This window comes from Thamnophis elegans, chromosome 13 (assembly GCF_009769535.1).
Source record: "Thamnophis elegans isolate rThaEle1 chromosome 13, rThaEle1.pri, whole genome shotgun sequence".
Lineage (NCBI taxonomy): Eukaryota > Metazoa > Chordata > Lepidosauria > Squamata > Colubridae > Thamnophis > Thamnophis elegans.
The window spans coordinates 44,272,806-44,287,130 of record NC_045553.1 but is presented as its reverse complement, the minus strand read 5'-3'; positions in this window follow the sequence as shown (position 1 = coordinate 44,287,130).

Here is a 14,325-nt window from a genome sequence, read left to right as displayed (position 1 = left end):
TTTTTAAATCCTTGGAGACAATAGTGACACAGTTTATATGGCAAGGCAAGAAAGCACGAATTAAAGCCCAAACTTTGCAAAAACGCAGAGAACTGGGAGGCTTCGGAGTACCCAACTGGGAAGCATATTATAACGCAGCAATCATGACATGGGTGAAAGATTGGGTGATGTTGAATAGAAGGCGCCTATTGGCTATAGAGGGACATGACCTCCCCCAGGGATGGCATGCCTCCCTCTGGCAAGAAAGAGACACCCCCCATAGGTACTTCATGGGACATTATATTCGGAAGATTTTGATGGGGGTCTGGGAAAAAATGAGGAAAAAATATTATCTTAGGGTTCCGTGTTGGTTGGCACCATTAGAGGCCTTAACGCATCCGAGTTTATTTAATTGGACAAGAAACATAACATATAAAGATATCATGACAGAAGAGGGCAACATGAAAACAAAAATGGAATTAGAGCAACAGGGAAGGAATTTGGAATGGTGGGAATATTTACAGGTTAGAAACAGGTTTAAAAGTGATAAGGCACGTTTCGGGATCTACCCAAACCCTCAGGGGCTAGATAAGATTTTGTTTGGTGGAGACAAGAAAATGTTATCGAAGATCTACCAATTTTTGACCTGCCAAGATACTAATGAAGAGATGGACAAAAGCCTTCTAATAGTATGGGAGAGAAACCTAGGTTATGAAATTGAAATGGGCAAATGGTGGGAGCTATGGAGTAAGACCATTAAACTTACAACATCCACTGCATTCAAAGAAAACATATACAAGATGGTTTATAGGTGGCACTTCCCCCCAACGAGGTTAGCCAAGATGTTTCCTGGGTTATCTCCATTGTGTTGGAAATGTGGAAGAAAGGAGGGCACATTCTATCATATTTGGTGGTCCTGTACTGAGGCCACGAAATATTGGAAAAGGATTAAAAAATGGTTAAAAGAGGTTACCGGGGCAAACATTGATGGAGACCTGAGAACCTGTTACTAAGCATCAAACCAGATAACATAAGCAGTTCAATATGGCACTTGAGCCTGCATATAATTGTGGCTGCAAGAATAACCTATGCACAATCTTGGAAATCCACCACTATACCGTCGGAAGATGCTATAGTTAAAAAGATCTACGAATGTGCAGAAATGGACAGAATGACGGGTTGGCTGAGAGACAAAGGAGAAACAGAACATTATCTTAGCTGGAACCTATGGTATATGTGGGCGACTAGGAGAACAGCAGGGACTTAAAATGGGGAAAGTTAACGTAGGTACCGTAATAGATCCCTGAATCTTGCAATGAGAAGATGTGGCTTAGAGACCTAATAATGAGGAAAGAAAGAAAAAATTGGGCTGTGAATGACTGTCACCGTGGGGGGGTGGGGGGGTTGTATGTTTAAAACGGCATTTGTATCTGTATGTTTTACTCTATATTGTTATGTATGATTTGTCTTGCTTATGTCGTTGTATTTATGTTGTTGTATTTTTCTTCTTGTTTTTTAAAGGTAATAATGTTTAATAAAAATTATATTTAAAAAAAAGAAAAAGAAAATGAGATATTTACATAAATTCCTTGTGTGTCCTATCACCCTTGGCCAACAAAGAATTCTATTCTATTCTATTCTCCAATATCTATTCTATTCTATTCCTTGTGTGTCCAATCACACTTGGCCAACAAAGAATTCTATTCTATTCTATTCTCCAATATCTATTCTATTCTATTCTATTCTATTCTCCAATATCTATTCTATTCTATTCCTTGTGTGTCCAATCACACTTGGCCAACAAAGAATTCTATTCTATTCTCCAATATCTATTCTATTCTATTCTATTCTATTCTATTCCTTCTGTGTCCAATTACACTTGGCCAATAAAGAATTCTATTCTGTTCTATTCTATTCAATTCTATCCTATCCTCCAATATCTATTCTATTCTATTCTATTCCTTGTGTGTCCAATCACACTTAGCCAATAAAGAATTTTATTCTATTCATACTATTCCTGTGTGTCCAATCACATTTGATCAATAAAGAATTCTATTCTATTCTATTCTCCAATATCTATTCTATTCTATTCTACTCTATTCTACTCTACTCTACTCTACTCTACTCTACTCTACTCTACTCTACTCTACTCTACTCTACTCTACTCTAAATGTTTCAAAATCAGGCTGGACCTTACATACAAATGTGGAATGGCAAACACAAAGACAGACATAGATATGTGTGCTTACACACCCACACACCCACACACAAAGAGAGATTTCTAGTATGAGTTTGAAACATTTACTGCAGATGGAATAGATCAAACAAGTTTCCTTTACTCGTCGCCCATTTATTCCTTTCAATTCCAGGTTTCTACAGATGCCTTTATATCTTCTGACGCTGCTTTAATTCCACCAATATATAATCAAACGGAGCGCTGCTTCTCCAGAGTCATCTTTCAGGGCGAGATGATATGATACCCTCTTTGCCTTTCCCAAGAAAACTCACAGAGGAAATGAGCCACTTGTAAATTGTCCATGCCTCATTATTTATATTATGAAAATAAAATACAGAAGGGGGGGGGGAACCCTGAGCTAAAATGTTTAATGAAACTGGGGGATGGTGAGTTCTAGTCTCAGCTAAGGTATGAAAGCCGGCTTGGTGCACCAGCCATTCACTCTCAGCCCAATCACCTCACAGGGTTGTTGTTGTTTTGGGAGAAATAGGAGGAGGAAGGATCCTTGGGTATTCAATAAAGGGGAATATTTGTAGCTCAGGGTTGAAATGAGGGGGTCCTCGGTGCTCTCTGAGCTTGCTTGTTTTTTTTTGGAGACATTTTATGACCCAACTAGGTAACATTATCAGTGCTAGTAAGGAGTGCTGTTTGCTATCAGTTAATATTCTGGTGACTTGCAAGTCTATGTGGGTGGGGGTGGTCTGATGATGTTACCTAGTTGGGTAATGAAATGTCTGCAAGAAAAAGCAAGCTCAGAGAGCACCAAGGAGCCCTCAGTATTAGCAGTATTAGGTATGTTCGCCACTCTGAATCTTTATGTATAAAAATGTCTGTCTTTCTGTCTGTCTGTCTGTCTCTCTCTCTCTTTGTGTGTTTGTGTTTGTGTGTGTGTGTGTGTGTCTATATATGTTCCAAGAAAACTCTGGAATGCCTCGAGCAATTTCAACTTGGTACACAGATGACTTAGTCTCTGGAAAAAAAATACTGTGACTTCTGTTAAGGAACAGCCTGTTGTGCCTTAACATGGTTTCTACTGTGCAGTGCAGTGGAGTTTCCATGGTAACGGCTTCACAGTACTCCACAAGAGGGCTTCCTCTGATAAGGGATAAAATCCAACATTAGAAATTACGTTTGGTCCAGACATTTCCTCCCCCGCTCATAAATAAATATCTGGACAATGCCGGGTTACCAGCTAGTTATTTATGAAAATAATTAAGATGAGATGAAAATGAATGAGTGAATAATTAACCATACCTCTTTCTCTCGTCCATTAGGACAGACATATCCTTTTGGGCATTCCTGACAGTCCATCTCTCCCTCTGGGGAATACTGGCCAGGGATACAAGCTCCTTGCCAACCTCTCTGGGGGTCGCACCAGAAGCCCCCGGGACATGGCCTGCAACCAGCTCTGGTTTCCAAGCTGATGTAACCATCTGGACATGCCTGTTGAGGATAAGTCATTAGTCATGAACGTATGGAGAAGGGCAATGATGGTGAGCCATTTCAGCACCAAGAGCCCAAACTGGAGCGCTCATGCACTCCCGGATGGGAGTGGCTTGCAGCCCAGAAACTCAACGACAGGTCATTTTTTGCTCAATTTTGCCCCCGCCCCCCGAGCACTCTATAAGCCCACTAAAGACTATGCATGCCTCTTTTTTTTGACAAAAAAACGGGCCTATTTTAAAGAAAAACAGGTCATTTTTTGCTCATCCCCCCCCTGCCCCTGGAGCACTCTACAATCCTCCTAAAGGCTATTCATGCCCTATTTTTTTTTTTTTTTTTGGAAAAAAAAGCGGGCCTGTTTTTGCAAAAAAATGGATCATTGCCTCCTTGGTAGCGTCCGCCGAGTCCCGCCCAGCCGCCCTGTTTAGGATAACCCGCTCCCTCCTAAATAGGAGGGAGACGGAGAACCCTTTACAGGGTAAGGCTGAGGAATATGTACAGTTCTTGGCGGACAAAGTTGCTCGGTTTCGATCGGACCTGGACTCCACTCTTGCAGATCCAGCCGAGACACAAGGGAATGATCTGGCAGACCATCTCTGGGTTGAGTTTCAGGATGTTGCCTCCGGGGATGTGGACAAGGCTATGCGAGCTGTGAGCGCCTCCACCTGTATACTGGACCCGTGTCCCTCCTGGCTGGTTGCCAACAGCAGTGAGCTGACACGAGGCTGGATCCAGGCGGTTGTTACCACCTCTCTTCGGGAGGGACACCTCCCCACCGCGCTGAAGGCGGCGGTGGTGAGACCCCTCCTGAAGAAACCGTCCTTGGATCCAGCAATTCTTAACAACTACCGTCCAGTCTCCAACCTCCCCTTTGTGGGGAAGGTTGTTGAGAAGGTGGTGGCCTTCCAGCTTCAGCGTACCTTGGAGGAAGCTAACTATCTTGACCCCTTCCAGTCTGGCTTCAGGCCCGGTTACAGCACAGAAACCGCTTTGGTCGCATTGACCGATGATCTCTGGAGAGCCAGAGATGGAGGCCATGCGTCCATCCTGGTTCTCCTTGACCTCTCAGCGGCTTTCGATACCATCGACCATGGTATCCTTCTGCGACGACTGCGGGAGGTGGGAGTGGGAGGCACTGTTCTGCAGTGGTTCTCCTCCTACCTCTCGGACAGGTCGCAGTCGGTGTTGGTGGGGGGGCAGAGATCGTCCCCGAGGCCCCTTACTTGTGGGGTGCCGCAGGGTTCGGTCTTATCCCCCCTACTATTTAACATATACATGAAACCGCTGGGCGAGATCATTCGGAGGCACGGGATAAAATACCACCAATATGCGGATGATACACAGTTGTATCTGTCCGCCCCGTGCCAACTCAATGAAGCGGTGGAAGTGATGAACCGGGGCCTTGAGGCTGTTAAAGACTGGATGAGAGCTAACAAACTGGTGCTCAACCCGGAAAAGACCGAGTGGCTGTTGTGTTTTCCTCCCAAAAATTTGGTTAATGTTCCATCAATCAGGCTGGGGGGACAAAATTTATACCCCTCAGACAGGGTCCGCAACTTGGGAGTCCTCCTGGACCCACAGCTGAGTTTCGACCATCATTTGTCAGCTGTGACCAGGGGGGCATTTGCTCAGGTTCGCCTGATGCGCCAGTTGCGGCCCTACCTGAACCGGGAGGCTCTCACAACAGTCACTCGAGCCCTTGTGACCTCTAGGCTGGAATACTGCAACGTGCTCTACATGGGGCTGCCCTTGAAGAGCACCCGGAGACTTCAGCTAGTCCAGAATGCGGCCGCGCGAGTGATTGTGGGCGCACCACGGTTCGCCCACATAACACCGATCCTCCGTGAGCTGCGCTGGCTACCTGTTGATCTCCGGGTGCACTTCAAGGTCCTACTTACCACTCACAAAGCGCTCCATGGTAGTGGATCTGGCTATTTGAGAGACCGCCTTCTGCCAATTACCTCCCTGCGTCCCATCAGATCGCACAGGGTAGGCCTCCTCCGAATCCCATCCGCCAGTCAGTGCCGACTGGCGACTACGCGGAGGAGAGCCTTCTCAGTTGCAGCTCCGACGCTATGGAACAATCTCCCCGTGGAGATTCGCACCCTCACCACCGCCCAGGCCTTCCGCACGGCCCTCAAGAACTGGCTATCCCGTCAGGCCTGGGGATGAAAAATCTTAGTTTGTCCCCTCCCGAATGATGAATGAATGTTGTGCTCTATTTTTAATATTATGTATTGTCTTATGTCTTTTGTCTTTGTACCCCCTTTCCCGTGTTTTGTAAGCCGCCCTGAGTCCCCTCAGGGAAAAGGGCGGCCTATAAATTATAATAAACATTATAAACATTATAAACATCATTTTTGGGAGGTTTGCAGAGTGAAAAAACTTTTTTTTATTTGCCTCTTCAAAACCTTGGTGCGTCTTATACTCCATTGCGTCTTATACTCTGAAAAATATGGTAATTGTTTTATGATAATCAAAGCAGTCAATTTAGCATTTAACCTTTTCAGTCCACATAATTATGCCCACTTAACATGTTAAATCATCTACACACAAATGTAGATTTGGTCCCCTTCACCTCTCCTTTTACCTGGCAGGAGGTAACATCAGATTGAGCCGTGAGCTGGTTGAATGTACCCATCGGGCACCACTGTGGAATCTTTTGACCTCCTGGGCAGCTGCAATTCAGAACAAGAGAGATTTGGATTATGCAAAGGCTGGTTTGTTTGGTTTTTTGCTATTTTCTTATAACTTCTCCAAATCTGTGCTTCCATGTTCCTTATCCATGTGGAAAATCAGTTAAGATTCCTTCTTAGGATAATTCAGTGCTCAAATTCTGCTGGCAGGTAGCAATAGACTTATATGCTGCTTTACAATGTTTTTACAGCCCTCTCTAAGCAGTTTACAGAGTCAGCCTCTTGCCCCCAACAATCTAGGTCCTTATCAGTGGTGGGTTTCAAAAATTGTTCGAACCTACTCTGTGGGTGTGGCCTCCTTTGTGGGAGTGGCTTGCCGCCCATGTGACCAGATGGAGTGGCTTCCCACCCATGTGACCGGATATGAAGATGCCGATGATGCTTGTCAGAACCACCTTAAATGACCCCACACACAGCACTGACATGCATAAGAATAGGATGGAAACTTGTTTTTTAAAAGGCATCTTTGGTTTGCGTTAAAACAACTTCAACACACGCAATGTTCTGATTGCACCACAAACGCAGTAGTCATCCTTACCTTTCACAGAGGCACTGAGTTTTATAAATAGGAGCATGATAGTGTAGAATAATCATATCCAAGGACCAGTGGTGGGTTTCAAAAAATTTTGGAACCTCTTCTGTAGGGGTGGCCTGCTTTGGTGGTTCCTATTTTTTCTACTTGCATTTTTTACGTGCTTTCGAACTGCTAGGTTGGCAGAAGCTGGGACAAGTAACGGGAGCTCACTCCATTACGTGGCACTAGGGATTTGAACCGCCAAACTGCCAACCTTTTTGATTGACAAGCTCAGCATCTTAGCCACTGAGCCACCACATCCCTTTTATTTAATCCTGACAACAGTGTTAGCTACCAGCAATATATCACAGAATATCCCACCAATATTCAGCTTTCAAAGACCAACAGCTTACAGGAGATCGTGTTCCAGCCCTACCAGATCCAGAACTATCAAAAATGCTGCCAAGAGCTTTTGGGCCATAAATTCACATTCAGTTCATTTTTTGCCAATTGCTTTGGAAATATAACTGAAAGGTCATCATTGTAATAATAGTATCTTGAAATCCAAATGTCAGCATTTTGGCTGTGAACCTTGAGTACCAAACCTCGAATGTGGGTGAATTTCAAGTATTGACTCATATTTATTTTCTCTTCTAATCCTTAAGCTCTTTCATCCCAAAAAAAATGATGGGAAGGGAGGGAGGGGAGGGGATGGATGGAAGGAGGGACCAAGGGACGGAGGGAGGAAGAAAGAAGGGAGGGAGGGAGAGAGGGAAAGGAAGGAGATGGATAGAAGGAATGAGGAAGTGAGGAAGGAAGGAAGTGGGAGAAGAGGGAAAGTGGGAAGGGAGGCATGGAGGAGGGAGGGAAGAAAGAGGGAGGGGAGGAGATGAGAGGCACGGAGAAGGGAGGGGATGGAGTGAGGGAGGAAGACAGGAACAAGAGGAGAGGAGAGGGATGGAGAGGGGGAGGGGAGGCATGGAGAAGGGGGAGGGGAGGAAGGAAAGGGGAAAGGGGGAAGGGAGGAGAGGAGAGGAGAGGCATGAAGAAGAGAGGAAGGAAGGACGGAAGAGGGGGAGGGGAGGAGAGGCATGGAGAAGGGAGGGGTGTGGGGAAGAGAGGGGAGGAGATGTATGGAGTGTGGTAGGAAGGTAGGAACAAAAGGAGATGGGAGGAGAGGCATGGAGAAGGGAGGGGAAGAGAGGGAAGGAAGGAAGGAAGGAAGGAAGGAAGGAAGGAAGGAAGGCAGGCAGGCAAGCAGGAACGAAGGAAGGAATGAAGGAAGGAACGAAGGAAGGAACGAAGGAAGGTTGATGTTACCTAGCTGGTTCATGAAACATCTGGAAGCCAACAACCCAGCTCAGAGGGCCCCATGGACCCCACAACCCAACCCTCAGCTGCAAAAGTTCTCCTCGATTGGCACAGTATTCTAACCATGCAAACCACCACCAGCAAAGCAGGTTTCCTTACAAAAATCCAGCTGGACAGGGCAGGCAAGTTCCAGAGGCGTAGAAATGTCCTTCTGGGCACTGGGTGAGGCATTCTCGGTCACAGTCTGCCCCACCATGGTTCAGGAGGGAAGAATCCAAGGCTGCAGAGAAGAAGAAGGCCACCTCCTGTCAGGCTCCAAATAAGCTCATTTTCTCAACATGGCTATCTCTATAAAAATGCTCCTTGAAAGATTAACAGGTGGATAGATCTCTAGATAGCAATAGCAATAGCACTTGGACTTATATACCACTTCACAGTGCTTTACAGCCCTCTCTAAGCAGTTTACAGGGTCAGCCTCTTACCCCCAACAATCCAGATCCTCATTTTAACCACTTCGGAAAGACGGAAGGCTGAGTCAACCTTGAGCCTGGTGAGATTCGAACTACTGAACTTCAGTTAGCAGTCAGCTGAAATAGCCTGCAATACTGCATTCTTACCACTGCGCCACCACGTCTCTCAAACTATTAATTTGACCTTCCTCCCTTCAATTATTATTTTCCAATAGGGACAGCCTTTAATCTATATTTTCAGCTTTGGACCACAGAATTTTTGGTTTAAGACAGTGGTTCTCCATCTTTTCTTCACCACAGATTCCCTTTAAATACCCTTTGGGGCCAGGGACCATGGCCACGGATAGCCAAGACTTAACTCGAGATTTAAATCATAACATTTTTTGAAGCCTTCGCAGATCCTCTATGAACAGGGGTGTCAAACTCGATTTCACTGAGGGACACATCACAGTTGTTTGAGCTCATGGGAGGGGGGCAGGGTGGGTGTGGCCAGATTGTTGTCACTCATATTGGGGGGCCCCTATGGTGGTGTAAACACTCTCCAAGTGAAAACAGGCTCCCGATCTCCGTTTTCGGCTGTGACGGCCCCCTGCAACCCTCTGCCAGTGAAAATGGAGCTCAGGAGGGCTACACACAGAACTCTCTAGCTTCATTTTTGCTGGCAGAGGCACCGTGGACCAGTCCTTCACTGTTTCCAGGGCTGGCTCCAAGGGGCCAGATCTAAGCATCCTGCAGGCCATATCCGGCCCACAGGCCTTGAGTTTGACACCTCGCTCTATGACAACCCCATAGCTCCCCACAGGTTAAGAATCACTGATCTAAGTTATCATGTTCATTCTGATTTTGTACATGGTTTCTAGCATAAGATAAAGGTTCCCCTCGCACATATGTGCTAGTCATTCCTGACTCTAGGAGGTGGTACTCATCTCCGTTTCAAAGTGGAAGAGCCGGCCCTGTCCGAAGACATCTCTGTGGTCACGTGGCCGGCATGACTAAATGCCGAAGGCACACAGAACGCTGTTCCCTTCCCACCAAAGGTGGTTCCTATTTTTCTACTTGCATTGTTTACATGCTTTCAAACTGCTAGGTTGGCAGAAGCTGGGACAAGTCACGGGAGCTCACTCCGTTATGCGGCACTAGGGATTCGAACCACTAAACGCCCAACCTTTCTGATCGACATGGTTTCTAGCATACAAAGATACTTTATAAATAAATACACATAAATACCACTTCATCCACCCAAAGCAATAGCAATAGAAATAGCAGTTAGACTTATATACCGCTTCATAGGGCTTTCAACCTTCTCTAAGCTGTTTACAGAGTCAGCATATCGCCCCAACAATCCGGGTCCTCATTTCACCCACCTCGGAAGGATGGAAGGCTGAGTCAACCTTGAGCCGGTGAGATTAGAACCGCTGAACTGCAGATAACAGTCAGCTGAAGTGGCCTGCAGTACTGCACCCTAACCACTGCGCCACCTGCACCCTAACCACTGCGCCACCTCGGCTCTTTCTATGTCAAGCCCTATTGACATAGATGTCTATGGATTTCCAAGTGAAGTTTGTTTTTTTTTCAAAATTTCAGGATTTTTTTTTTTTAAACAGAACTTTTTTATTTTTCTTTAAAAAAAAACACAAATATGTCATCATTTGTCAATCATTAAGACATTGAAGTACAATTTTTTTGTTGTTGTGTGTGCCCCTCCCTCCCTCCACCCCCCCACCCCCCCTCCTCCTTCCCCCCCCCCCGACTTCCCAGAACCCATACACGGTATGGATTTTTAACTAACACAGTCTAAAATCTATTGAGAAAAAAGAAATAAAGAAATTAATGACATTCTAGATTGACCTTAGCTTCTTCTTACTGAACTGACTTTTAACAGTTTAAATCATTTCTGATCTTAAGCATAGGCTAACTGGAATTTCTTAGTCCCGTATTTATTTTGTATATAGTCAATCCATTTTTTCCAGTCTCGTTTATATATCTCATTTGAATGATCTTTGAGATATGCCGATATTTTAGCCATTTCAGCTAAGTTTGTTACTTTCAATGTCCATTCTTGGATTGTAGGCAAGTCTTCCTTCTTCCAATATTGCGCCACCAACAGTCTTGCTGCAGTTATCAGGTGCAGAATCAAATTGGTCTCTACCACTGTAAAGTCAGTACATATACCTAGTAAAAATAACTGAGGAATAAACTTTATCCTTCTTTTTAAAACATTTTGCATGACCCACCATATTTTTATCCAAAATGCCTTAACCTTTTGGCAGGTCCACCATATATGATAATATGTAGCATCGAGAGAACCACACCTCCAACATTTAGGCTGTACATTCGGATACATAGAAGCCAACTTTTTAGGATCTAAATGCCATCTATAGAACATCTTGTAAAAATTTTCTCTCAGATTTTGAGCTTGTGTAAATTTCACATTTCTTACCCAGATTCTTTCCCATGTATCCAACATTATTGGTTCCTCAATATTTTGAGCCCATTTTATCATACAATCTTTAACTAATTCTGTTTCCGAATCCATCTGTATTAATACATTATATATCCTCTTTATATGCATTAAGCTTTGATCTCTTATTTGTTTAAACAGATTATCCTCAACTTGGATAAAACCAATTTTTTGATCTATTTTCCACCTAGCCTGTAATTGCCCATACTGAAACCATGTTTGAACTACCTTCTCCTCTTTTAATACCTCTAAAGATTTTAATTGTAATACCCCCCTTTCCGAGGTAAGAAGCTGTCTGTAAGTAATTCTGTCCTGTTTTTGTGCTGTATTCATATTTTCAATTGCGTGTCTAGGAATTGCCCACATGGGTATCTTGTCATTTAATTTATATTGGTATTTCTTCCAAACCCGCAATAAAGCATTTCTTAAAATATGACTTTTAAAATTCTTATCCAATTTTTTGTTGAATAACAGGTAAGCATGCCAACCAAATACCAGATCGTGTCCCTCAATATTCAATATTCTATCATTGGTTAAATGAGTCCAATCACTAATTACAGATAATGCCACTGCATCATAATATAGTTTTAAATTAGGTAGTTTCAATCCTCCTCTCTCACGTACATCTTGCATTATTTTCATCTTTACCCTCGGCTTCTTTCCTGCCCACACAAATTTGTTGATACCCTTCTGCCATTCTAAAAGGTTCGCATCTTTTTAAGTATAGGTAACATTTGGAAAAGAAATAAAAATTTTGGTAAAATGTTCATTTTCACTGCCGCTATCCTACCCAGCAAAGATAAGTGCAATTTCTCCCATTTTTTCATCTCTGTCTGTATGCTATGCCAAAGTGGTTCATAATTATGCTTATATAATTTCCCATTTGAAGTTAAAATGTTAACTCCAAGATATTTGACTTTTTTAACTACCTCACATCCTAGCATCACTCCTAATTCTTCCTTTTGTTTAATATTCATATTTATAGCTAATATTTTGGTTTTTCCTAAGTTTATTTTAAAACCCGACACTTGACCATATTGATTAATCGTATTCATTAAAACCATACTGGATTCCTGCGGTTGTTCCAATATTATGACCAAATCATCCGCAAAAGCGCGGACTCTATATTCTTGCTGCCTAATCTTGATCCCCTTTAAACCATCCAAGCCCCGTATTTTATTCAACAATACTTCCAAAGTTATAATAAACAATAATGGGGACAAAGGACAGCCCTGTCTTGTACCTTTTCCAATTTGAAAAGAGTCTGTTAAATTTCCATTGACTATAATTTGTGCTGTTTGCTGTTGGTATATTGCTTTAATTGACTGTAAAAAATTATCTCCTATCTGCATTTTTTGCAGTATCTTCAGCAGAAATTGCCAGTTAACTCGATCAAAGGCCTTCTCAGCATCCAAAAATATAAACGCAGCAGGGATCTGGTTGTTCTTTCCCAAATATTCTAATGCATTAATAATTAATCTAACATTACTTTTCATCTGTCTCCCTTGTATAAAACCTGTTTGGTCCATATGTATCAATTGTTGAATGACCAACATTAACCTATTTGCTAATATTTTAGTAAAAATTTTATAATCTACATTCAGTAATGAAATAGGTCTATAATTTTTGGGTTGAGTAGTATCTTGATCTTCTTTGGGTATCAAAGATATAAACGCTGTCTTCCAAGATGGAGGGACTTTACCTTCCGTTTGAATCATATTAAATAATTCTCTAAGAGGTTCTACCATTTCTAACTGTAAGTTTTTATAGTAAACCGCTGTCAAGCCATCTGTACCTGGTGCTTTCCCTGACTTTAATTGCTTAATTACCTGCAGGATTTCCCCCGAGGTTATTGGTTGATTCAATTTTTGCCTGTGTTCTTCTCTAACTGAAGGTATTTTCTCTTTGTCTAAATATTTGTCTATGTCTAAACCATTAATTTTATCCCCTTTATACAGTTCTGTAAAAAATTCCCAGAAAGCCTTTTGAATCTCTTCCTGTTGAAACACCTCCTTCCCTCTGTAAATCAGTTTAGATATATTTCGAGTTTTCCTTTTTTTCCTAATCTGATAAGCTAACCATCTGCCAGGTTTGTTTGCATTACAAAAAGTATTGTGTTTTGCATATAATAAATTAGTAGCTACCTGGTCAGAGATCAACATGTCAAATTGAGATTTTAATATGTTAATAGCTTCCTTAACCTTTGTATCGTCTGGGTTCATTGTTAACTCCAGCTCTTTTCTCTTAATTTCCTCTTCCAGTTCTGTTCGTTTTAACCCTTGCTTATTTCTATGTGTTTTATTTATATTCATCAAAACTCCTCTCATATACGCTTTGCTTGCGTCCCATACAAATTCCATAGATGTACCCTTATTCATATTCAAAACAAAATATTCAGATAGTAATTTTTTACAATCATTAATATACTTTTCATATCTAAATAAGTTTTCATTCAATCTCCAAGACCTTCTTGCCTGCACTACCCTTCCCAACTCCATCCAAACTGGGTTGTGGTCCGAAAGGACCCTAGCTGCAATCTTTGTTTTCTTGACCCTAGAAAGCAAATCATTAGTGGTTAGGATAAAATCAATCCTTGAAAGGGATTGATGCCTGTCCGAGAAGAAAGTGAAGTCATATTCCTCTGCATTTCTTTCTCGCCAAATATCTCTCAATTCAAAATCATCCATAATGTCAAAGAAAGATTTGGGTAACTTTGCTCGCATCTTGGTATTTAGGCGGGAAATCTTCTTATCTCTCTTAGTATCTATCACTCCATTCCAGTCACCCAATAGTATACAGGAACTATAGTCCCACTGTACTAATTTAGCATGAAGATTTCTATAGAATCTATCTTGCTGTTGATTGGGAGCATAAATTCCCAAAAGTAATGTCTTTTTCCCTTCTAAGATTAAGTCTAAAGCAATATATCTTCCGAAGGGATCTGCTTCTATTAATTCAGCTTTCATATCTTTTCTTAAGTATACAACTATACCATTCTTCTTTTCCATAGCAGAAGCTGCAAAATGTTGACCAAGTTTTGAGTTGATCAAATATTTTTGATCAGTTGACTTGATATGAGTTTCTTGCAAACAAATTACATCGTTCTTAAACTGTTTGAGATAATGAAATATTTTCTTCCTCTTCTGTGGAGAATTCAGTCCGTTGACATTCCATGTTAAAATCTTAGTTGTCATCTTTGGTTGGTTGAAGCATTT